The sequence below is a fragment of the Chanodichthys erythropterus genome, chromosome 10 (assembly GCF_024489055.1).
Source record: "Chanodichthys erythropterus isolate Z2021 chromosome 10, ASM2448905v1, whole genome shotgun sequence".
Lineage (NCBI taxonomy): Eukaryota > Metazoa > Chordata > Actinopteri > Cypriniformes > Xenocyprididae > Chanodichthys > Chanodichthys erythropterus.
The window spans coordinates 45,142,133-45,166,681 of NC_090230.1; the positions used below are offsets into that span (position 1 = coordinate 45,142,133).

Consider the following 24,549-nt stretch of genomic DNA (forward strand, 5'->3'; position numbering starts at 1 on the left):
AGTATCATTATGAAGCAAATGGGATTTCTGCTGAGAAATGTTGCCGCTCGACACTGCTTTCATCTCACTTTTGTTTCTGAGACGTCACAGGCTAATCCTAATCTATGAGATTAACACATTTTGAGCTCTTGAAAATGACAGAAGTGCATATTTGCGCATGTGTTTGTATGTATGCATCACCTACTGATTTTCTGCATGAATTATGTGCTCTATCAGGATTAATGGACTATAATGCAGTTAGCTGAGGAAGTGTATCATTGCCATGGTGTACGTGTCAACAATATTATAATGGCAGTTAAATCCTCTGCAGCTCTGGCTCTCTCACAGTTGTGTATTTCTTAATATGTCATGATCAACTGCTGATCAAACTGAATGTTTATTGCTTTCAGCTCATAAATCTTTAGCTAAATGAGATCAGAATCTCATTACATGAAAGTTTCTAAAACAGCATTTGCAAAGGATTGTGGTTACTCTCTCAGTTTACATAATCAACTTTAATCTGAGCACGTCATATTTTAAAGAGTCAAAACTGGACTGTTGTAACATTTAGTCCACGTCTCTCTGCTAATGTACACATAAAAGTTGAACCAAAATGAGAATACGCAATTAAAATTGACAGGTCTTTTTCATATTTTCTTTTATTTGACCAATCAAATATTTTGCAGAGTGTACTACTTTTTACAAACTGTGTAGAATTAAATATGGCATCTATTTTTTACTCAGGCTTTTTCCTGGGGAACAAACATAACCATATCCGGAGAATCTGTGGGAACGTGTTTATATACACAGCACCAACATTTGTAAGCCTGACAGAAATGAAATTGTTGAGCTGGAGGTTACCCTGGCCGCCTCTCCTCCATGTCAGTGTTTGAGTGGTAGACTCTGTGGTTCACTTTAAGCCTGGCAGGACGGGTCCAGTCTGTTTGTAGGCCCCGACACCTGCATGCATGATTTAACATGCACTGTAACTGCCAGCAGCGGTGCCTGTCAGGAGCTTCACCCCATCCACCCTCACGGCTTGGTTTAAAACTCTCCGTGCCCGTGTTCAGCTTTCTCAAGGCCACCTCCAAGGCTCAGCATGATGATTCACTACACGGCGGAAGGTGTAGCCGGGAGCAAAGTTTACCCACAACATAAAAAACATGATCTGCTACAGTAGAGGAAACCCAGGAGGGGAAAGTTGGAGGAGTGTTGTAGCTGAAGGGCTTTTTCTGATCACATTTCACCAGGGCAGAGAGTTTGCTGGCAGGATTTCTGCAAGAAACACCTCCACAGGCTTTCTTGTTGTTTCTGTTATTCTAGCTAGCAGTGGTTCCCAGTACATGCAAAACATGACTGTTTATTTATTTTTACTAGCACTTTTAATGATGAGTTGAGAACATGCAGTATTATTATAGCCTGAAGATATGTGAAGGCACACACTTTTAGCATTGTTGTATACTGAAATGTTTTCCTGTGATATAAGGAAAATGGCCGATCCTGTTACATCGATAATTATTTTCATGTTATGGCCAGTAACCAATAAATGGTGATTTAATTAAAATTCTGTATTTTGTTTATACAAATTGAAGGGATAACCCAAAATGAATGTTCTGATATTAGAACCTTGTGTCATTCCAAACTTTTGTGACTTTCTTCTGCGGAATTCAAAAGATATTTTAAGAACGTTGGTAATAGTTTTAGTCTTCCATTGTAAGGACAAAAAACACTTACCCATTTCTCAAAATATCTTCCTTTACATCTCACAGAGGAAAGAAAATCATACAGGTTTGAAACGTCAAAGAATTTTTTGGTGAACAAAAAATGAAGCAATAAGAACTAAACTGTAAAAAGGAATTGTTCATTGAAAAAAGTTCATTGAAAAAGTTAATTGAAATTAAAAATTTGAGTTAATACAATGAAGGCGATTGGTTTAATCAACAGAAACTCAAAATATTGTTATCTGAACCACATTAAAGTTGCTAAAGAGGATGTTTTGTTTTATACATTTTTGCCATATACCTTGAAACTGTCTTTACTAACTGATAAAAGACTATTTATTAGGTGCACTGAAAGTAATAATATTAATATACATCATCTGTGCACGAGGTAGGGTCTTAAAAACATCAGCCAATCGTTTACGCGATCATCGCGTAAACGATTGTCCCTCTGGCTTGTCAATCACTGCCATTACGTTCCTTGTGAGAGACGAGCGCGGCTGCGCGCTCCAGTAACTTTCCACACTCCACAGGCGCCGCATGCAATGTTTTTGTCCGGAGACAGGAGTAACAACTGCAGATTATGAGTTACCTGCGGTGAGTCCGACATAATGAATCCACTAACACGACACAGCGAATGCCGGTGGTAAACACTCGTGTTTCAATACTCGTGCACGAGTTTTGGAAGGCGTTCTTTTAAAATGAACTGTGAAGGAGGGGGGCTGTTCTTACGCATGAGCTCATTTCAAAAACTCACTAACAGTCTTTGGTTTCTCAGTCGACGAATAAATCCTCTCCGTCACCTTTAATTATCTAAGTTGATTTGACAAAAGAAAAAATGTTGTGATAACAAATCATGAAAATGTTTTAGTGTAAAATCACTTGTTTTAAATGCTAAAGTGAAAAGAGTATGCATTTATCATTATTATTGAATTATTAGTATTTCTAAAGACTAACTTTAAATGAGCAAAAGTAATCTATGTGTAAAAATAGGTGAAATGAGTGTGCAAATGGTAATGCACATTTGTACAATGTGCACACTTTTATAGAGCATATTTATACCTACTGTCTGCCTCTGTCGCCATAGTTCACTGTTAGACAGAGATAATGGTGATCTTAATGAATCTGGTGTTGACCCCTCTTTCTCTTTTTCTTTCTGACCTTATCTGTTCTACCTTTATCAGGCCCTGTCTCTCACACACCACCACATGACTGATCACCTCACAGTCAACAGAAGACATGGCCACTGCTTAAACACACAAACACATCAAATACACACCTAAGTCATGCCACCCCGAGGGCGACTGGACTGATATGCACACTAAAGAACTCTGGGATGGCATGCAGCATTTGATGAAAAGACAATTGTGTTTTCTTTTGTATCCGACAAGTATTTTGAAATATATTTGTTGTAGAGCTGCGAGATTCTGGATTAATTTTTTTATTTAAAATGGAGATCACGATTCTTCCATAATTCTGAGTAGACGACTAAAGAAAATAACATGTAGTCAACTAAAGATTCTGACAAAATATTAATTGCTGCAGTCTGTTTTAAAAATATTTAATTCAAATGAATGAGTCAATCACTCAAGACTTCACATTTCATCACTGGTTGAATCAGCAATTTTGAATGAATCTCTTGAATGAATGATTCAATGGCATTTTTTTTTTAACTGTCACTTGTCACCACCTTCTGGTGTAATGATGTAGTTGATACAATCTTTAATTGAAGCGTCAAGTTTTTCTCAAAAAATTATTTACTGTATTTTGATCACTACCATAGACATCAGTGTTTATATCTGAACTATAAACTTTTATCCCAGTCACCTCTGGGATAATTTGAATTATTGTAACAGAAATAATGTGTGTTGTGAAGCTGTTTCATACCTATACATGACAACTGCTCTGTCTGGGTCAGTGGTAGCGCGAATGCAGCTTTGAATGTTCCACTGCGATCGTAGCTATTGACAAGTAGCTACGATCGCAGAGGAACATTCAAATCTAGACATAGCAGAATCATTGTCATTTGGAATAAGATTGTGTGGGTGTTTGAATTGAGACCGCAATCTTTTAATGATTAATCATGCCGCTCTGATTTGTTGTCAATAAAAGTGGCAGAAAGTACAGTTTTTACTTTATAAATGTCAAATATGCATACAGTTTAACATCAAAAGAATCAATTATCTAGTGTATTGAGTTTTTGTATTCTTATATAGTTTTGTTCAATAAACATGAAATCCAGCCAAACCATAACTTGCAACAACAATGCCCCACAGCAAAAAGCTTCATAAAACGCACTTTTTATCGTAATATAACAGCGGGATGCAGTGAATGGCCGGTATCTCGGTTGGATTTCCAGCCAGTGCCCGTGGCAAGACGTGTTTCCTTGTAGCACCATTAACATTGTCATCATCATCATCGTTTTCATAAATGAACTTGAGCTCTGACCGCCTCACTGAAGCCCATTAGACGGCACAGATGGCCCTCTCTAGAGGCGAGGCTATAATAACGTGCAGTTTAGTTATGATCTGACTTTAGGGCTTCGGGGTGCTAAGCCTCCGTCTTTGTCCCCAGTAACGCCCCTCCCCTTGTGGACCGAATCCAGGAATAACCGCGTTCCAGCTGAGGCTTGATCCATGGGATTGACCTCTGACCTCCTGCCATCGTTAGTGCCTGTTTACATTGAGCAGATTGAAGCTGTTTTGGTGCTTGATTTGTCTGGCAGTCACACACACACACTTCGTGAGTGTCTCTGATAAAGAAAGGTGAAGGTGCTTAGGGAGGAGCATGTTGGTATGCCGTGTCTGTCTACTCACATTAGGGAGGGTATCAAAGTGCATGTATGAATCTGGCAGTTCTCATAATGAGAAAGGGGGGAATGTATTATAAAATAACTAGAAGTGACCGACAGCAAGAGACAAGACACGCACTCCTTTGAATACCAATTACAGGCCAGAGAGACTAAAAGGAGAGAGAAGAGGGAGAAATATAACTAAACTAGAGTGGAGAGAAATATGAAACCTTTTGTAGCTTTTATGGTCTTGTTTATCTGTTAATGGTCATGATTCTAAACTGGTGGCAAAATGCTAGTGTTTTTTCCCTTAAAATGCAAATGAGCTGCTGCTTTTAAGAAGAGGGCGGAGTTTCAAGATCTCGTGTTAGCAGCGCAGATTACCTTACGCAGACTCACTTAAAATGTCAGAAACTGTTCAGTCTATTGTGTTCAAACCGGAGTCGGACAATGATGGAGAGACTCAAGAAGAAGTGAGAACATGTAGAATGCAACAGGACATTTCTGAATGGTTAGTTGATGAATTTATGTAGCTGATGTGGGGTTAACTATCTTAAAGTCATTGATTAGCATATTCTGTCATGATAATCTATAAATCGCTCGTGTGGGAACTGTTGTAAGATGCCTACAGAGCCAGAGAATATGTGCTGCATGAAGATATAACATGTATGGTTTAGTTTAATTATGGTTATAACTTAACCATAAATGTTGTTATCTTACTTTTATGACATGCTATTGCATTTATGTTACTTACTGTATTGCAATAACATGGCCTCATCCTATTGTTGCGTGTTCTCGGGGGCATAGAAAATAGAAAATATCTCCCTTTGCTTTGAACTTTGAGCGTCGTAACTTTGCAGATGTTGTTTATGCTCAAAAAGCAACATTACACACTAACTAAAAGTGAAATAATAATCAGCCACCCCTTTAAATATATAGATGCAGATCAACAGCACCATGTTTCACATTTGTTTTATTGAGCCTTGAGGTGTTTTGTAGAGTTTATTGGGAAATGCTAATGGAGATGTGTTAAGGGGAGACAAAAAAATTATAGTTTCATGTAGCCAAATATTTGTTTATGGGTGCAACGTTTGATCCACTTTTGGCCCAATTATATGAGGGACCATCTGACTGACATACTGTTCAAAAGTTTGGAATTGGAAAGATTTTGTAATGTCTTTAGAATTCTCTTATGCACATCATGGTTTCATTTATTTGATCAAAAATATTTAAAAAAAAATGTTTTGTATTTTAATATTGTACTTAAAAATGTATTGCTTTGATGGCAAAGCAGAATTTTCAGCATCATTACTCATGTCTTCAGTGTCACATGATCCTTCAGAAATCATTCTAATATGCTGATCTGGATTATTTAATGAATAATCTCTGCATTGTCATCATTTATTTGAAATAGACATTTTGTCTATAGACACAAATGTCTTTACTGTCACTTTTGATCAATTTAATGCATCCTTGCTGAATAAAAGTATTAATTTCCTTCAAAGAACTCATTCCAAACTTTTGTACTGTACTGTAAACCACGATTAGCACGAAGCAGGCATTGTCAAAGGTGAAATGTACAATTTTTATTCTTTATTGTATATTATTTTATTTTAATGTCAAAATGCTTTATTATGAAATGATTTTACAATTATGTAATTTTTATACAAATGATATTTTTCTTTGATTTAAAATTGAAAATTGAAGATTGTAGATTACACAAAGATCTTTGAAAGCCAGTAATGAACATTAAAGACTCTGGTTTTAGATGAGGATACACAGGATATGCGTGCTTTAATTCTTTCTTAGGGCCACCCACCAGAGTGCATTCTGGGTCTTGCTTAGCCAAAGGAAGTGCTTCTAGTCAATGCACTCAAGCAAATAAGCAGATCTATACAGCTGCTGTGGATGGCCTAAGATCAGGTCCCTCAAGTCATAAAAATGAATCCTAGATGACAGCTCTGGTGCACTTCACAAACCCAAGCCCTTAAGATTGAGGTGAAGGACAGCGAGCCGCCATCACCGCGGGCCCACACGATGCACATGCATTATCCATGGAAGGGAAATCAATTAAAGAGAGGGAGGAGATGTTCTGCCCTCTTCGCCATTGAACTCAGCGCTATTGAGTTTTCATGATTGGCTTTGACTGGGATGAGAGATCAGAGGTAATACTGATAGTCCTGCCATACTCTGAACACATTATCTGCTGTATACAATGGAAAACACTTCATCAAACCAGAGAGGCGCTGTAGGTCTATTGATAGATGTGCTTTGTCTGCGCGGGGAGGCTGAAAGAGGTGAAGGGAGGGGCAAGAGAGAGAGAGAGTGTCACAGATGTCCAGCCCTTTGAAAGAAAATTAAACAAGTACCTCATTAGCAAGCGTTGGGCTGCTCCCGTGAGGAGAGCACTGAGCCAGGCCTTTTAATAAGCTGGGAACTTAATCGCTGCCAAAGTCTCCCTCCACCCTGCAGTTTCTGCTCACCCGGTGGCTCCAACTTTAACACCCCTGCCCTCCCCTTTTCGGACCTCCCTTTCCTGTTGAAGTCCGCCCCTCTGACCCCCGGAGAGGCCGTCCCCCATCTCCCAGCCTCTTCTATTGACGGCGGCTGATGCGGAGGCCCAGGGAGAGATACCACGCTGGTTCCCTTCTTTTCAGCTCCAGAGAGAGGGGATAATGCCTTTTTTGTGCCACGCATCTAGCTGAATTATGTGCGCTAATTTGATTAGGCAGAGATTTGATTAACTGGAAAATGAGGGCTTTGCGTAGACTTTCACACGCTTAATTTCTTCCTTGCAAAGCAGACGCAACATTGTGTCATGAAACTCTGAGGGGATATGGGAACCCCTTTCACAGGCTAGAAGGGCCTTTCAGGCCTTACAATATCCAGGACTGCCACGGTTTATACTGGGATAATCAGTTTAGGGCTCTTTGCCGGGCCGCAGAATACAAATTGCATTTGGCATCAGCGGTGAAAAGGTTCAAAGGATAATGAGATTAATGTAGTAGAGAACTGAGCTAAGCAAAAAAAGCAAAGAAAAGCAAAAAGGTTAGAAAGTGGAAAAGCGTTTTAAGTGATGCATGGACATTTTCTAAGTATTAATTTATGATAAACTCTGACAGTCGCCTATGCACTTTTTTTATCTGCTTTTAGCTGACATTTACCACTTTGTAGTTTTTTTATTATTTGTATTATTCACTTTTGAAATAATTTGCCTTATTAAATATCACTATACTATAAAGTAATTTTTAAAGCTGTTAACAGGATTGAGAATGCTGTGATATCAGTGAATGCTCTAAACAGCTACTTGGATCTGCACAGACCTTTCCTCTCCACTGATTGTGGGGGAAAATCTACAGAATTTAAATGTGTTTAAAATACATTAACAAGACTGTATTTGTAGTTGAATTCATTATTATTATATTATTATAATCTAGAATTAGAGCAGAATGATTATGACAAAAATAAAATCTCCCATGATTCTTAATTTTAATTGAATGTTTAAATAAGTACTTTTGTAAATTGAACATTTTGACGCAGCAGGAGTAGACCTAAATGGAGTGCTATAATCCAGTGTTTCTCAACTCCAGACCAGAATGTTATTAGATGTCTCCCTATTCAACACACTATGAAGCTGATGAGTTGAATCACACTTGGCAGGTTGGGTTCAATTAAAACAAACTCTGGTGTGATTGCTCTGTTAGTCCGGTTCATTTGAACACTGCCATCCGAACCCTGGTGAGCACCAAACAACCTTTTCAGGGGGTCTCGGTCCACTTCCAAACAAACTCTTCGACTGACATATGAAAGCAACATGGACCACAGACATCTAAATGAACCAAAAACTTGCAACACTAAAAAGGACAGAATGCTTAAGGATACATTATTCTTCTCATCATAAGAGTTATGTTGCCCTTTACAGTTCGATGCAGGCATCTCATTGCAGCAAATCTTCATTTGTGTGTGCAATGGTGGAATTCCAGGTGCTGTTTTGACTCCATTACACATTATATAAGCTCTTTGTGAGTTCTCAGCTGGTAAAAAATACCATCATATGTATGCACATACAAAGCAAATAGCAAATATTTAGCAAATAGCTTTGTTTTTTGGATGTTCATATGTTCAAAATATACTTTGTGAAAGCTGTTTTTTTTTTGTTGTTGTTTCTTTAGGTTCAGTGTTAAAAATGACATTGTTAATGCTAAGAAAACCAGGACTAAACATATAATTTCCTTTTTTGGTCCAGACTAGAAGAACCAAGAGAACCGAACTACAAGTGTGAACATAGAATTATTTAGTCTGGCAGGTGGGTCCCTAGTTGAGAAACACTGCTATAATCAACACTTTTTTCAATGAGTTAATTGCAGCAATTATAATCATAGTCTTGAATTTATTATATCAATTGCAAGGGCTAAGGGATGTGTAGAATTGAATGACTGACAGGTGTTTGCAGGCAGAGATTCCATACAGGCCAGCTCTTGTGTGACTGTTTAGATCTCTGGCTTTCAGTACCCTGACCTTATCATTTTTCTAAGCTTTGCTCATTGTACACTCAGCAACAAATCCATATTACTTTAAATCAGTGAATAAATGTGACAAAACCCTAGTAAATAAATCAAACAAACATCCTGTAATGTTATGCTCTTGAAGAAAGCTGACAGTATTCAGATACAAACTCTTCACAAAAATGAAAATTCTGTCATCATTTACTCACCCTAATGTCATTCAAAACCTATATAACTTCTGTCAGATGTAAAAGAAGATATTTTGAAGTGTTTTAATTTCTTGCTCATACAATAAAAATCAGTAGGCTCCAAAACAACACTGGGCCCTATTAATGTTCACTGTATGGACAAAAAAATATTGTCTTCCGCTGAAATCTGGAACAACATGAGTCTGGAACACAAAATGATGATTTTTCATTTTTGGATGAACCTTCCCTTTAATATATGGAGCCACCTATAAGTAAGCTGCTTGGGTTATAAAACAGAATTTCTGTCCAGCTCAACAGGCCTGAGCAAACCTGTTTTACCTCCACACACTAATTACCTACCGCAGTCAGATACACACACACACACACATCCTCTTGCCGATCTGGACTGACCGTCTGTCATCCGTCCAGAGTAGAAGCTTTAAATTGGGAGGTTATAGAAAGCCAAGGATTCATTAAAAAGGATAGAGTGAAACAAGATGTGCGGTGAAGAGAAAGAGAACTGAGAGAGAGAGAGAGAAGGAGAAATGGGGGGAAACGAGTGTGGCTCAGACAGATGAGCTGTCTCCTGTTGGACTTCCTTCCATCTCCCCCCATCTGCTCACCCCAGTTTTAATTAAATCTACTGAGATGAGGACTATCTCTCTCTTCTCTCTCTTTATCACTTCCTGCGTTTCCAGCGACTTCTTTGTGTGTGAGCGTATGACAGCGAGTAAGCGGGTAATGCCATTCTGTGCCAGTGTCCACTCATCTCTCATGTGGTGTTGCCAGCTGCTAATGAGAGCCAAGCAGAGAGAGAGACAGGCAGAGCTCGAGCAGTCATTTGCCAACCCGCATGAGCTGTTAATGAGGGGGATTGTGGGAAGCCCTGCACCCAACCACACACACACACACACACACTCATGCATGCCCACACAATCAAATTCACTCCACACTGTGCCAAAGTTTTTCGTACACATACAGAAGGACCGTGGTTGCATGCAGACAAACAGATGGATAAACAACAAAATATCCACATTTCAACATTTTGAAGAAAAGTTCTTTGGTTTTTGGACTTGTTTTCTGTGTTGACGGCATGCCATGTTGTTGTACATGACTGTGCCTGTATAGAGATACAAGCATAGCAGAATATTCCTCCGCTGATCAGTTCAAGGACTATGGAGGACTATTTTGTTGTGCTTGGCTTTGTGTGAAACATACGGCTATTCTTTAATCATAGTTAAGCATGTGTAGTCAAGTATTTCATCATTTATCAAGCATTGTTCATACATTATTTATATAGTAAGCATTTACAGACAGAATAGAGAAGAAATTGTTGAATAAAGTCGTTATTTTTGTTTTGTTTTTGTGCACAAAAAGTATTAGGGTTATAAGGGTTATTTCACACAAAAATGACAATAATGTAATGCTTCGGAGCTTTACGAATCGAATAAGTGACTCGGATCTCCTATCAAATGGCTAAAAACGGCTGAAATCACGTGACATTGGCTGCATGATGCATTTTTGAGGATTCTTTGATGAATAGATGGTTCAAAAGATCTTTTTTTTTTTTTTTTCACATTGTAAAAGTGTTTACTGCATAAACTGTAAAAAAATATGGACGTAGTGTCCGTGACGTCACCCGTAGATTTCTGAACAGCAGTTTTGACACGTAAATGAGGCCGCTGCCATCTTAGCTGCGCGTCACCACACGTGACTCCCGGATAACTGAAAATGGGCAAAGAGGCTGGGAGGTGGTTTGAGCTGATGTTACTGGTTGCTGAAACCACGCCCGCCTAGCTCGACGTGACCATGTTAGCAAGCATCTATCTAGATACTATCTAAATTATTAATGAAGATAAGTTTTATCATCAGAAAGTTCCAAAGGTTTACTGTCAATCTACGGTGTTTTTTTAAAAGATATAGATGCTCCAACACCGGTAATTTGTGTTGGGTATGCAAATAACAACATAGAAAATGAAAATGGGACTTCATACCTTTATAATAGAGATCGCGAGATGAATCCAATCTGTCGCACTTGGGTAAAATATAAATGTCCATTGCAAAACAAAAAACAGTACTTTTTGTCCATGAAATATTGATATATTATCCATTGTTTGCATAACATTTCTTCTGAATGATCTGCTCTCTGTCATCGTTCTTCCAGAAAGGATGCAAATCTGAGCAGCGTTTATGTTGTAAAACTGTATACGATCGTATCTAACAAACAAAAGAGCCTGTGTCCAAAGTATATTTTTTCAAAATAGTGCAGCAGTTTTAGTTATAATATCCAAGCAGTGCTGTCAGAGTTGTATATCCTCCTGTATTGTCATTGTAGTAAATCTCACAAACAAAACTTTTAGCCAATGCCACGATCCAACAACGTGTGTTCATTTTCTTCTGCATGCATGCACATCTACACAGACACACATAAGTCTCGAATATTATGCAGCAAGCCATAATTGTATAAAATAATCGAGCACAAATACGGCTGAGATGCCAAATTCAGCGGCTGGAATTAGCTGAGGTAACATGACGGCTCACAGACAGCAGCGGCATCTACCTGTCACTCAAGTGACCACGCCCTTAATTATGCAGAACTTTAAGGCTTAATATAATTTAAAAGAATGAGTTAGAAAAACATTCACCCCCCTCACAGTTGTCATGAAGGGCAAAATTAGCAGTATAGACCAAAACCACAATTTGAACCAACTTGTAAACATGTTTTTTTCTGCTATAAACTTGGCCAATTTAACATGGAACTCAATGAGATTCTGCTCTCTTTTGGAGCCTGTCCCTAGCGGCCAGTCGATGAATCGCAGTTTATGTCACTTCCGTATTGGCCTCACGAGAGACTGGGGGAGGTTGCCGCTTGGTTTACTATCACTTTTAGCAAATGGGGGGATTGTTTTCCTAAAGCTCTCATTAGTTAAAACAATCACTAGTTCTTTAATAATACCACATCATCTTTAAAATTCAAAGGAAACACACAAACAAAATCATGGCCGCTGTCCTTAAACATCTCTGTGTTATCTAATGGCTTTATAGGAAGCTTATTCGGTCCTTGGTTGTTAGTAAAGAGACCTTAATGGACTCATTAAAATGTACCCTCATTCATTCATTGCACAGGACTTTTTCCCAGTAAAGCTCATCAGCACTAACATTAAGTGTTTTCTCTTGTCTGGAACACTGGTTTTATCACTTTATCTGTAGGATGTGAGCGAGAGACCTTAATGTTAAATCCATGTGCCGGTGAACCTTTGTGCATAGATATGTTTATGTACACTTGCATGTGTGTGTCCCAAGCACTCATCCCCACATTTAAATTTTAATTGATCTGCACAGTCTTCCTGTTTCTGAGCTGTTATGTGGCTTGGCAGCATGCAGGTTTGATAGGTAATTATGACTCTCTTCAAGTTTGATGGATATTTGAGCTGTCAGAGTGGAATGAGGTACCTGTCGCCCAGCACCGAGATCAAACACATGTTTTCATATTTTTCTAGACAGAAACCCTCAGGCACGAAAACAGTCCATTACAAATGATCACACTAGCGGAGATTCACACAAGAACATATGACAGTAGCTCATTTGAATAATACGCCGTGTATTAGGCCATTGTAATGAATGCTCTCAAGATCTGTTTTTAGTCGGATTTTGACAGGAAGGGATTAAGAGCTGCTTATGAATGCAGATCACCGATTCAGACAGCGTTTGTGTGATTTTTTTGCGAACACGTTGCTGTTTAGAAATCAGAACTCTGGAGTCTCTTGGGAAATGATGAAGACGTTCTGTTTTTAATCCCTGAGGAGGTCATTGTCGTTTGATGTTTATGATACTGTTAACGCATCATGTATAAGTATTTCAAACACGCTTGGCTTCAAAAATCAATCATCATGCAAGTTTGATTCTAAGAGTCTGAAAGTAAAAGTAGGCTAAAGTCATGCTAAAGGCGACAGGTAAACTGTGAAAAGCTCAATACTTGACCCAGTAACCTCTGCAGTTGCCATTAATAACCTCTTGGCAGGCAATTTATTTGAAGGTCAGTTTCATGCTGACTGAAAAGTGCACTTAGGGTCATATGCCACTGCATGCTCCATGAAATTACCATAATGAAGTTTGTGCACCCTCAAGATGCAGTATTACCTTTATTTATAATGACCAGAATATCATAGACTTCAGGGTAACCGGTAAACACCCACCTAGCATCACGCAAGGCCGTATTGGCAGTATGGAGACTAGCACCACTCACATTTTTAATCTACAAAATGTAAAAATCGAATAAACTGGTAAAGCTCAGATATAGTTTGTGTCGATTTTTTGCATCCTATTAATGAGTGGATGTTTATGAGCTCATAGGGGAAGTGCAGTCAAGCGCAGCACCATATTTCATCATTTATTAAACATTGTTGCTACATTATTTATACGTTGATAAGCACATACAACTGTTTAAAATGAATTAAAAATAAAAACTGTTGCGAATTAATTATTAACCGGATCAGTTATATCAACATTATGTAATCCTTATTAACAATGACTGTATTGTGCTATTGTTTGTGTACAAAGTAGGTTTTATTTGCAGTTCCAAATACAATGGGATCTGAAAGTCCAAATACATCTATATTGTATTATTTTCTAATTTAATACAAATTACAAAGTAGTATCACTGTAAAATTTGCTATGAAATACTAATATGTTCAGTGTGGGCTCTGCTGTACAGAAATGAATGAATGAAATAGCCACTTTCTCTTTTCTAACTTTAAGACCTATAATTTTATAATAAAGTAGCTTTTTGCAGTGAGAAATTTCAAACCTTCACTTCTTGCATTCTTTGTTCGGCTCTTTTCAGCTCTGAGCTCTTTTTTTCCCTTCAAAGTGAGTAACTGACAACAACAGAGCCCGATGCGCAGAGGCCTTGAGTCTTTGGCCTATTATCATGATAGAGCTTCAAAGAGTCTCTGAGCTCTAAAGCAGCTGAGACCCAGAGCTCTGGTGTCATGTTTGGCCTGCTCAAATTCCCCTCACTCCCATTGAAAATCAATGATTCTTTGGTCGATTGTTCCAGCCTGGTCTTTGGGAAAAGCTTAACGCGCCTGCCAGAGTGTGCGACTGTGTGTGCGCTCGTAAAAATATTGGCGCTAGTGTTTATGTGTACAGGTGTGTTGTAGTGTGTGCTTTCTTTGTGCCAGTGCAAATTAGACTCAGGCAGATTTTCTCGAGCAGTTTTCGGTGCCTGAGTCGAGCCTGAGCCCTGGGCATCGCCAGAACAGGTTGGGTTTCAAAAGGCTTATGGGGGAATTAGTCAAATCCATGGAGTTAAAACGTGGCCTAATTCCGACTGACCTCTCTCTGGCTCCACTTTGACTTTCTACAGTGATCAGCAACGCTGTAACAAGCTTTTCCGTCTGTGTGGCAGGGGATTACTGAAGCAAAACCCTCTCCCTCCTCAGCCATCTGCAGGGAGAGGGAGGGAAAGGGCTGGGAAGGGAGAAAGAAAGGAGAAGAAAGCAAGAGGGAGGGTGGAGAGAAGGGCTTTGAGGAGAACCCGGGAGAGAAAAGAGGCATTTGCCTGAAGGGCTATTGTCTTGTCTGTGTGCGTTGCTTTGGATTCTTCTTTCGCCAGTGTTCCCTTTGTTGAGATTTAGGCTGTTTTGTCCTGTCTGCAGTTTGAAGTCTTTCCAGCTTAATGTCTTTGAACAGCCAAGGTCACTCTAATCTAGCTCAGGATTCCGCATTCTGCCGAGTAGCTTTGACAGACGCTTGGGATGTTTTCGTGACACTTTTGGATATCTCGTCTGCTGGTTAAATCAAGAACTTGTGTTTGGATAAGCATCTTCTCATTATTCTTAAGAAGCATTGCAGAAAATGTGTTTTAATGGAACTGCGCACAACTGTGTGTTGAAGGTGTTTCAAGATTCACAGTGTATTCATGCTATTTACACATCATGAGTCTTTGTGACTGATGTGAATTTGTTGATTGTTGTCTTTAATTTGTCTGTTGTCTCATTTGCATTATTTTTTATCTTTAACCATTGTGGTTGTACCTTTAAACTGGTATTTTCAATTGACAAGAAAGGCACTTGTGTAACACTGAATTAGAACTATGAAAGTCAATACAAGTAACTATTAAATGAGTGTAACATTCACTCTTACCATTCAGGTTTTAAAAAGATGTTAAAAGGATATAAAGTTGGGTTCAAAGGTCTGAGACTACAAGTATGAATAATTTTGTTTTGCATTTGTCTCATTTCAAAATGCATAGACAAAACATTTTATATTTATAATATTAAATCATTTTTATTGTATTATTAGCATTTTAGATACGTTTTTTGGCCATTTTTTTGTATCTGGTCACAGTTTTACTTTAATTACAGCAGCATAAACTGCTGTTGAACCTAATGATCGTGTCATCCTGAATGAATTGAGAATCCAAACAACATCTGACCTGTAGTTCATATGATCAACACAGTCAAGAATAAATGTTTATTGTTCAATATTTATTTAATATTCATTGTTCCTTTTAGATTATGAAGTGTCTTTGTTTCCCATTTTTCCAGGTTTTTTAAATTAGTTTTTGAATCCCATATTTTTAAGGGCACTTATGTCCCACAGACATTTTGGATACTGACAACCGTAATCAAGCATTAATAGTTTTACAGTTACATGTATGCATTTGGCAGACACTTTTATCCTGTTATATACATTGCTTTAAAGACATATATTGTTTTCATTCATTTTTTCTTCAGTTCATGCATTCCTGTGAATCAAAACCATGACCTTGCCATGTTTTTGATTGTGTGTATTTATTGCTCAATAAAGATGAGAGCTGTAAGCACACTTTGAGCTGTTTATTTTTACAACCTAGAATGTAGGTAATTGTTTATGTTCTCAATATTCAGTACTTTGATTCTTTGCACCTGTGGCTTACCATATGTGTTATTTAAAAGCACAATGAAGTCATGTTGAAGGACACTGGGCCTCAGTCTATCACCATGCATTCCATCTGTGAGTGTGTGTGTGTGTGTGTGTCTATTCCCTTCGCTCCACTGCATTATCATAAAGAGTGATTTGGAAATGATAGATGCAAATGGCTCTCTTCTCTTCTATCATTAACAGCCTTCTCTTCTCTCTCTTTCTTTCTCTCTCGACGGCCACAGGCAGTGATTAAAGCTGTCATCTACAGCTACTCATTAAAAGAGAACAGCTATAGAGGATGGAGAGAGAGGAGGCCAGAGGGAGAGAAGATGATGCTGGAAAGAAAGACAAGCTCTGATTTTCCTTGAAAAACACAAATCTATAGAGAGTGAAAATGGGAAACTAGTCAGATTTTTACACACTCACTCTCTGTGTATATATATATATATATATATATATATATATATATATATATATATATATATATATATATATATATATATATATATATATATAATGTATAATATATAGTGAGAGCTGTACAGGTAAACATCACTCCTCTGATCTCAAGAGCCGCACTAGTGATTGACACTAAAGACTGCGGCCTTTAGCATCCTTGTTAGTGTGCCCGCCTCCCATGCCGGAGACGCCGGTTCGAGTGCCGCTCGGAGTGACCCGGATGAGAATGAGGTTTAGGGGGGTGAGTGTAATGGAGGCCAGCTAGTGAGAGCTGTGCATGGAAACCTCACTCCCTTGATCTCTAGAGGTGCGCCCGCCTCCCATGTCAGAGTCGCCGGTTCAAGTCCCACTCAGAGTGGAGCGAGTAGGACCGCAGGAGTTACATACTGTATATACACTGATGAGCCAAAACATTAGGACCAGTCACAGGTGTGCCAAATATCATTGATCATCTCCTAACAAGGCCACATTAGATGGTAAGCAAACAATCAGTTCTCATAATCAAGGTGTTGGATGCGAGAGAAATGGGCAAGAATAAAGATCTGCATGGTAGCCGCAGACCAATTAGGGTGCCTACGATAACCCCCGTTCACCGTTGAAAGTGCCTACAATGGGCACACGGAACTGGTCCTTGGAGCAGTGGAAGAAGGTCGCCAGCTCTGAAGAGTCCCGTTTTTTTTTTTTGTATATAATGTGGATATAATGTGAATGTATACCTGGTGAAGTGATGGCAACAGGATGCACTGTGGGACAACGACAAGCCAGTAGAGGGTGTGAGATGCTCTGGGTCCGGCCATTCATTTGGATGTAAATTTCACACGTGCCACCTACCTAAACATTGTTGCAGACCAGGTACACCACTTGATGACATTGATTTTCTTGGTGGAAGTTTCCTGTTTCAGCAGGGTGCCACACTACACATGTTGTTCAGGAATGGTTTGAGGAACATGTTGATGAGTTCAAGGTGTTGCCTTGGCCTCCAAATTCCCCAGATCTGAATCCAGTTGAGCATCTGTGGGATGTGCTGGACCAACAAGTTCGACCCACGGTGGATCCACATATGCTTTGTGCTGCATCTTCTTCAGGACTCCCAACTTTCTGTATTCTGATGTAGTTTCGTAGTCGTATCTTAGGAGGGCATTTAAACTTTGTTTGTTAGTGATGGGACAACATAAAAGTGACCAAGTGTAAATATCCTCAGAGACAGGGAAGTATCTGATTCATGGATGCTCAATGGACCTCTCAAGAACACATTTCTTTTTCATTCTCTTTGCATATCTCCTTTAAGACTCATCAGCTGGTTTCCTTGGAGCAGTGATCCCTCCCTGAGCCGCATCTCTTGTGTGATACATTAGGAGCAATTAGCCACCAGATGAAAGCACTTTAATTACTAGCCGCAGGCAAACATGCACAAATATTTGATGGGAAATTACTGGTGATTTAAAAGCTCTTTTCTCTCTCCCTCGCTGTCTGTCTCTTTCTCTCTCTGTCGGCAGCTGAGCTGAATTGCTGTGATAGAAGAGCTCACAGCTGTGAGAGTCTGAGTTCAGAGATCAGGGTTTCTCTCGCCTGTCTGCTTTGACTCTACATGATGAGAGGTGCTAGTCACTGAAACAACTCGTCTCGGTTTAATTCATGGCACAAAGCCCAAATGTGAAATCATCTCTGACTGTGAACCCCTGGGTACTATTACCTAAACTGAATTTTTAAAAGACTGATGTAATAAATTCAATAGTCTTCCTGTGGAGGTCCAGCTCTCTTTATCATCATCTCTACTAAACTGTTTTATAAAGAGAGTATTCAGTATCACTTAGCAACTGTCAGTAAAGTTTGTTTTTAAAAAATATATATGTATATATATATTTTGGATGTTCTAACAACTTTTTATTTAGTGGGTGGAAATTGAAAAGCTCGTCTCAGATTTCTGAAGTCCAGAACTCCATATGGTGACACATATGTGGAATATGCCACTCATTAAGCCACCAAAATTAATATATTAGGAACAAAATCATGATGTGTCATCTTAAGGTTTTGGTGACAGGTACAGTTGTACAAGAAATGACTCGGATTCTTTGCCACTATATATGCTTTTATTTCTATATATTTTATAGTTTATGTAATACTAAATTAAGTTCTAATAAAAAAAATAAGTTAAAAGGTTATTTAATGTGTATTTTTAATGTCATTTTAATTTGTTAATTTAAATATATTTATTCAAGTTAAATTTCTAAAAAAAAATAAAAAATAAATGTGTATCTATAATGCAAAACATTTTCATGGCTTGTTAGAAATATGTGTGGCTGGCCTTTGGCAGAAAGACTTGACAAAAAAAACAAGACGCTATATTACAAGACGTAACAAGATGCTAAATGCCACACGCACTGTGTTCATGGCTCTTTTGAGATTCAGTCTAATGTAAATCTCAATCCTGTGTTTATTGCCGATTATAGAAACCTTTATTTTATAGCAAGTGTTGCTGTAATTGGCTTTTTCTCCAAAGTATTTTTTTTATATCACACATGCACATTTTGAAGAGGAGGCTGCTCTGGTATTTTCTTTTGGGGCCTAATGGTGCAATTAATTTCCCTCCATCTGTTCCAGAGACTTTTAAAGAAAATGGATTTTTTTTTTTTCTTTTGCTTGTGCAGTTCTGTAAACGGGCTCTAATGAAGGAGATAGTCCATATCTTTGCCCGTCTCAGGGGCTCAATGTGGGAAGTTAGTTTGGAGGTGCAGAAGACTGCCGAGCTGGGCCTGCCTGCAATCCCTGCTGTGAATGTATGTGTGTGTTTGAAGGTCAGTCCACACACACATCTGTCCACAGACACCACATTTAGAAGGATTAGCCCTGTTTATTAATGGCAGTGTAATTGGTGCCCGGCACGGGGTGTGTGTCAGTGCCCAGAGAGCAGTGGCATCATTACTCTCTCCCTGCTCCCATCTCTCTGTCTTGCTGTTCCTGCCTCCCTCATTACTCCAAAAGAACGATGGATAGCTTGGGGGCACACTCATCTCCCTAGGAGGGAAGGAAAGGTTGATCAGGTCATTATGGCTTCAGTTCCCATCATGCCTTGCAGTTTGCCTCAGAGATAAATGAGCAGATTAGCATTAGCTTTTAGCTCCAGACAACAGAGTATTAGCATAGCCGAAGAGTTTGCGCTGATGTGATTGGACGGGAGGCATGTAAATTAGCATGCTCTGAGTGACTGTGAAAATGTGATTGGCCGGGAGGATGAGTTGAGCCTCCTAATTAACACTTCTTTGGTGTTATCAGTCCTTGGCATTAGTGCAGGGTTTTAGCCTTGAGTTAGTAATGCTCTCTCTTTTTGTTCTTGTTGGCTTATATTCCCAAGACAATCCCAGTCTCATGAAATCAGCTTCTGCAATCTCTCTACTTTGGTCATTGCTGTGTATTTGATCCCTGCTTCAGTCCGTATAAAAGACGGCTGATCTCAGATCAGGCTCTGCACGTTTTTCGCTGATCAAATCCCTGTGTCTTATTTAAACAATCTGTATCAGAACCAGTTAGTAAATTGAAGAACGTGATTAACGAATAGAATACTGCCCTTAGGCTGTAGCTTACTTCTGTGTGTTTAATGCCTTTAGAGCAGAATCTGGCTTAGTGCAAAAAACAGTGTAAATCCCTGTTTAAAAACTCACCGCCGGAGGAACAGAGTCCTCACTCTGCTCTGTACGATAAAGAGCTTTTCATACAGTTTGACTCACAAAAGGGTTTATTGCTTAAAAGAGAGCAATATAAAACCTCAGAAGCTTAAAATATTTAGTTTCAGGTTAATATGCGCAAGTCTTGAGCATACAATTTCTGTTTTCAAGGGTTTTGACTTGGGTTTTTTTATGTTCTGTATTCAAAATATTGCATATTATATGCAATTAATATTATCGGATAAAAATATTATAATATGCAATATTATATTATAATGTATATGACCATAAACAAAGCTTTTTATCTTTCATGAGTGCCACTTAGCCGTATCTAGGGACCAGAATATCATCCTAAAACTTCCTAGCAACCACATAGCAATTCTATGCAACCACTCAGGTCTAACAAACACCTCATCAACTGCATAGTAACACCTTAGCAACCAGTTATACCACTTCAGCATTAGTGATCATGTGTTCTTGGGTAATTCAAATATATATATATATATATAAACATTTCATGTAAAGTAATTGCTTTATAATTGCCTTTAAAACACTCAAACACACGTACACACACTTCCACACTAACAGATGGGCACACACATATACACACACAGAGACACACGCATAAACGCAAAATGACAACCAAGAGTTCAGCATGTAAGACATGTATGGTGTACAAGGAGTCGCGGGAGTCGAAATTATAAATCCTCGATCACTTTTAGTCAGCTTTGACAAAACTCCCCTCAGCTAGCACATCTTTTCTAGCAGCCTTGTCACCTGAACTGAATACTGCACTCTGATTCACTAAAACGGACTTATCGGGTTTTGTTCACAAACAGCAAGGGAGCTTGTCGGTTTCTGCTGTAAAACGTGAATTCGCGATGCCTTGACAGTGGACAATACTGGTTTTGTGACAAAACGGATTTAGGGTTCAGAATGTGCTGTATGTGGAGAATAGTGCACAACAGTCAGTTAAAGGTGCTACAGAGGATGTTTTGTTATATACATTTTTGCAATATAACTTGAAACTGTCTTTACTAACTGATAAAAGACTATTTATTAGGTGCACTGAAAGGAATAATATTTTAATTTTAATAAAATTTTGGGAGGCGTTCCCTAGAAATGAGCTGTGAAGGAAGGGGGTTGTTCTTACGCATGCACTCATTTCAAAAACTCAGTAACAGTCTTTGGTTTTCTCAGTCGACGAAAAGATCCTCTGTAGCACCTTTAATTTTTTTTTAAACTTGCCGTTTATCAGTGTGTGTGTGTGTGTGTGTGTGTTTGTGCGTGTGTGTGTGTTGAGATTATAATACAAATAGACAGGAACAGTTTTTACCTGTAACATTTTTTAATTTCCCAAACAGTACTGAAAATCCAGCTGTTAGTTATTATAGATCTGCATCATGCTCGGAGATTCTGTCAACTGTTTGCATTTGATTAGCAATTACGTTCATACCCACAGCAGTAAAAAAAAAAAAAAAGGAGTCGTGATGGGGGTTGGATAGAGAAAGAGCATGTTCCTTGTGTGTTTCCATTGCCAGGGCATCCAAGGTTTCTCCAGTTCACCTCCAGCTGGTCATGAGTTTGCATCTAATTGAACCCAGTCAGGCCAGCTGGTTCTGTTTTGGTCCACAGGGAAAATAAATGTTTTGTTTCTCTGTTTTGGGGCTTTCTCATTAGGTACTTATAAAACAGGACTTTGAAGATTAAAAAGCAGCGTTTGTCGAGCCAGCCAGACAAAAACAAAAAAAGAGCAAGACATTCTGAGTTCTCCACGCACATCTTTTTCAAATACAGTTTGTCTCTAAATTACATCGCACAGCTTTACTGTGGCATTGTGGAGGATTAGTTCAAGAGTTCAGCATCTTTCATTGATTAAGCCAGCCCCTTGGGGGGATATCATCTCACGTCACACTCCTGTTTGTGGTTAGGGCGGGAACCGCAGCTTGCACAAACTAGTTCAGCTCTGTGCTAGTGCGAGGTTTGTTGCTGTCAAGGATGTTTTAGGTTGGCTAGCCTTGTACAGCCAACTTGAAGTTTTGTAAGTTTGTATTTCGTGTTGTGGTTTTACGTACCAGTGCCAGTGAAAAGCCACTGTAGGCGTTCAGTTCAGCAATCACAATAAAAAGCACTCATACCCCTGATGAAAACATGATGGTTCATGGTCACCCAGTCTGGCCAAGCTGGTTACTTTGGTCTATTTTGATGGTTTTACAGGGGTTTTGGACACTTTCACTTTTTCAAAAGCAGTAGTTAATGGTATTTTCATGGGCTTTATAAGTATATCTTAAGACCCCTGTATTCTGTTCCAAAATACTGTTTTGCTTGATTCAGCGGTTTTTATATGAACTTCTTGTTCAATACACAAGAAGTTAATATGAAGTTAATTACATTTTAGACACAGTATTGTGAATTACTGTTTTTCTCTGCCAAAAAAAAAAAAAAAAAAAAAGCTCCACAGCAGAATTAACAACACACAATAGTGGCGATTCATTCCTTAATTACTGTTTTTTAATGAAAAGATTTTAATTTTCATTTCATTTTTATTCATTAATACTCATTTTGTTAGCTCTTTTGCTTTAAAGAGCTTGAGCATTTAAAGTGACGTACAACAAACTAAAGTGCTCGCTTAGAATAAACAGAACAATATCATTCGTTGTTGTGGACGCTAACATAGTTATCACTAAAGTTACCTTTATAGTTATCTTTCTTATTGTGAATGGGCGTTTAGTCACATGACAATGACAGCACTGTTTTTTTTTTTTTTGTTGTTGTTATTGTTGTTTTAAACAGTAGTGAATTACTTAATATAGAAAATCTTTGAATATGTGGTTTAATTTGCTAAAATAAAACTAAAATTGTAATTAAATTAATGAATTAAACCAGAAAGCTTAATAGCCTGAATATTTTTGAAGGCCAAACCATGCAATAAATCTCTTTGAGATGTGTGTACAATCACTCAGAGTCACATCCTAACAGAGGAAAGTGTGCATTAGGTATCATTCCCTACACCAGCGATGTGCTGCCCTGCTTGAGAGAGACAAAGTATGTAGCCAGGGGAGATACCAATGGTGAATGTGTCTTTGGCACATCCCTCTTTGTCTTGTGTGTGTGTGTTTGTGTTTTTTAAAGGGAGAAAAGAGGCAGAAACCACACACCAGAAGTAATAGTGTGTGTGACTACAGGCCAGAATCTAATAGCTAGGCTGCTATCACGCTGAGCAGCAGGTGTTATTGGCCTCTCTTCACGACTGCCGTGCCCTCTTGCAACCCGGATGACTCTCCTGACCGTAGGGGGTTCAGAAGAGCCAAACACTAGGTCAGCCAGCATAGCAGGCACGGGTGAGAGGCCAAACATATGCCTGAAGAGAAAAATAAGGGGAGGGGGGGGTGAGAGAGGTCTGTTTGAACAGAAACAGCTTGAGATGCCCCCATCTTCTTTTTGCTTTGGATTGGTGTTCTTGTTCCGTTCCAAATAATAGATCTCTCTCTAAGCCGGCAGCTTGACGACAGGCGCTGTTGCTTTGATTTAGGGCTTGTTTTTCTGCAGCAAAACTTTGCGCCTCTCAGGGAAGATGTTTGATGAATGCCGTGCGATTTATTTGTTCTTTTTATTTGATGTGAAAGGGTAAAAGAGAAAACGCCCGCCTTTTCTCTGAAACATCTTGCAACCTTACAGATTCGAGTCCTGTTGCCATGGATATATGGTGGAATATAAGGGAAAATGGCGTTAATGAATAGGCCATTCTGTGAGTGTTTTTCAAAATGCACTGCTTATTTCAATCAAGACAAGTTGAAATCAGCATCCCATCTCGTGTATAAACCTGTACAGCAGCAGGTCTTGGAGTAAAAAGCACTTTTACCATGATTTTTACACGTCTTGTCACTATAAATGTCAGGGTTGAGCACATTAAGAAGCTCATGACTCAAGCTTCTTCACATTTTCCACTTTGTCTGACACGTCTTACATCATCAAGACTGTTGTTGTTCCTAACCATGGTTTTGATGCTCTTTAATTTGTCTTTCTCCGAGCGAAAAGGTCTTCAGAGAGATACAGAGAGAGGCGGGGAGACGTTGCATCTTCATGAGCTGTCCTATAATTGGTTTTGTAACAAATAACTTCCCATTTTAATCAAGCCGCACGACAGGCAGGCAGAGTGCCAGCATCTTTGCTTCTGTCAAAACGTCAGCTGCGTCTCAGAATAGAAAGCCGCACGCAGGACGGCCTGCGTATGCTGTGTACAAACACAGGGAGTAACGCTCAGAGAAGCCGCTCTGTCAGGCAGATGATGCCAACAAACAGAAGAGACACCTGCCTCTGTGTCTGCTGGCATGTTGA

At 38.9% G+C, this 24,549-nt stretch overlaps 1 protein-coding gene across 7 annotated transcripts in view; it reads left to right on the forward strand.

Moving 5' to 3' along the window:
• auts2a (activator of transcription and developmental regulator AUTS2 a) overlaps nt 1-24,549 on the forward strand; it is a 386,587-nt gene that overhangs the window by 295,207 nt on the left and 66,831 nt on the right. The gene's annotated exons all lie outside the window — the stretch shown is intronic.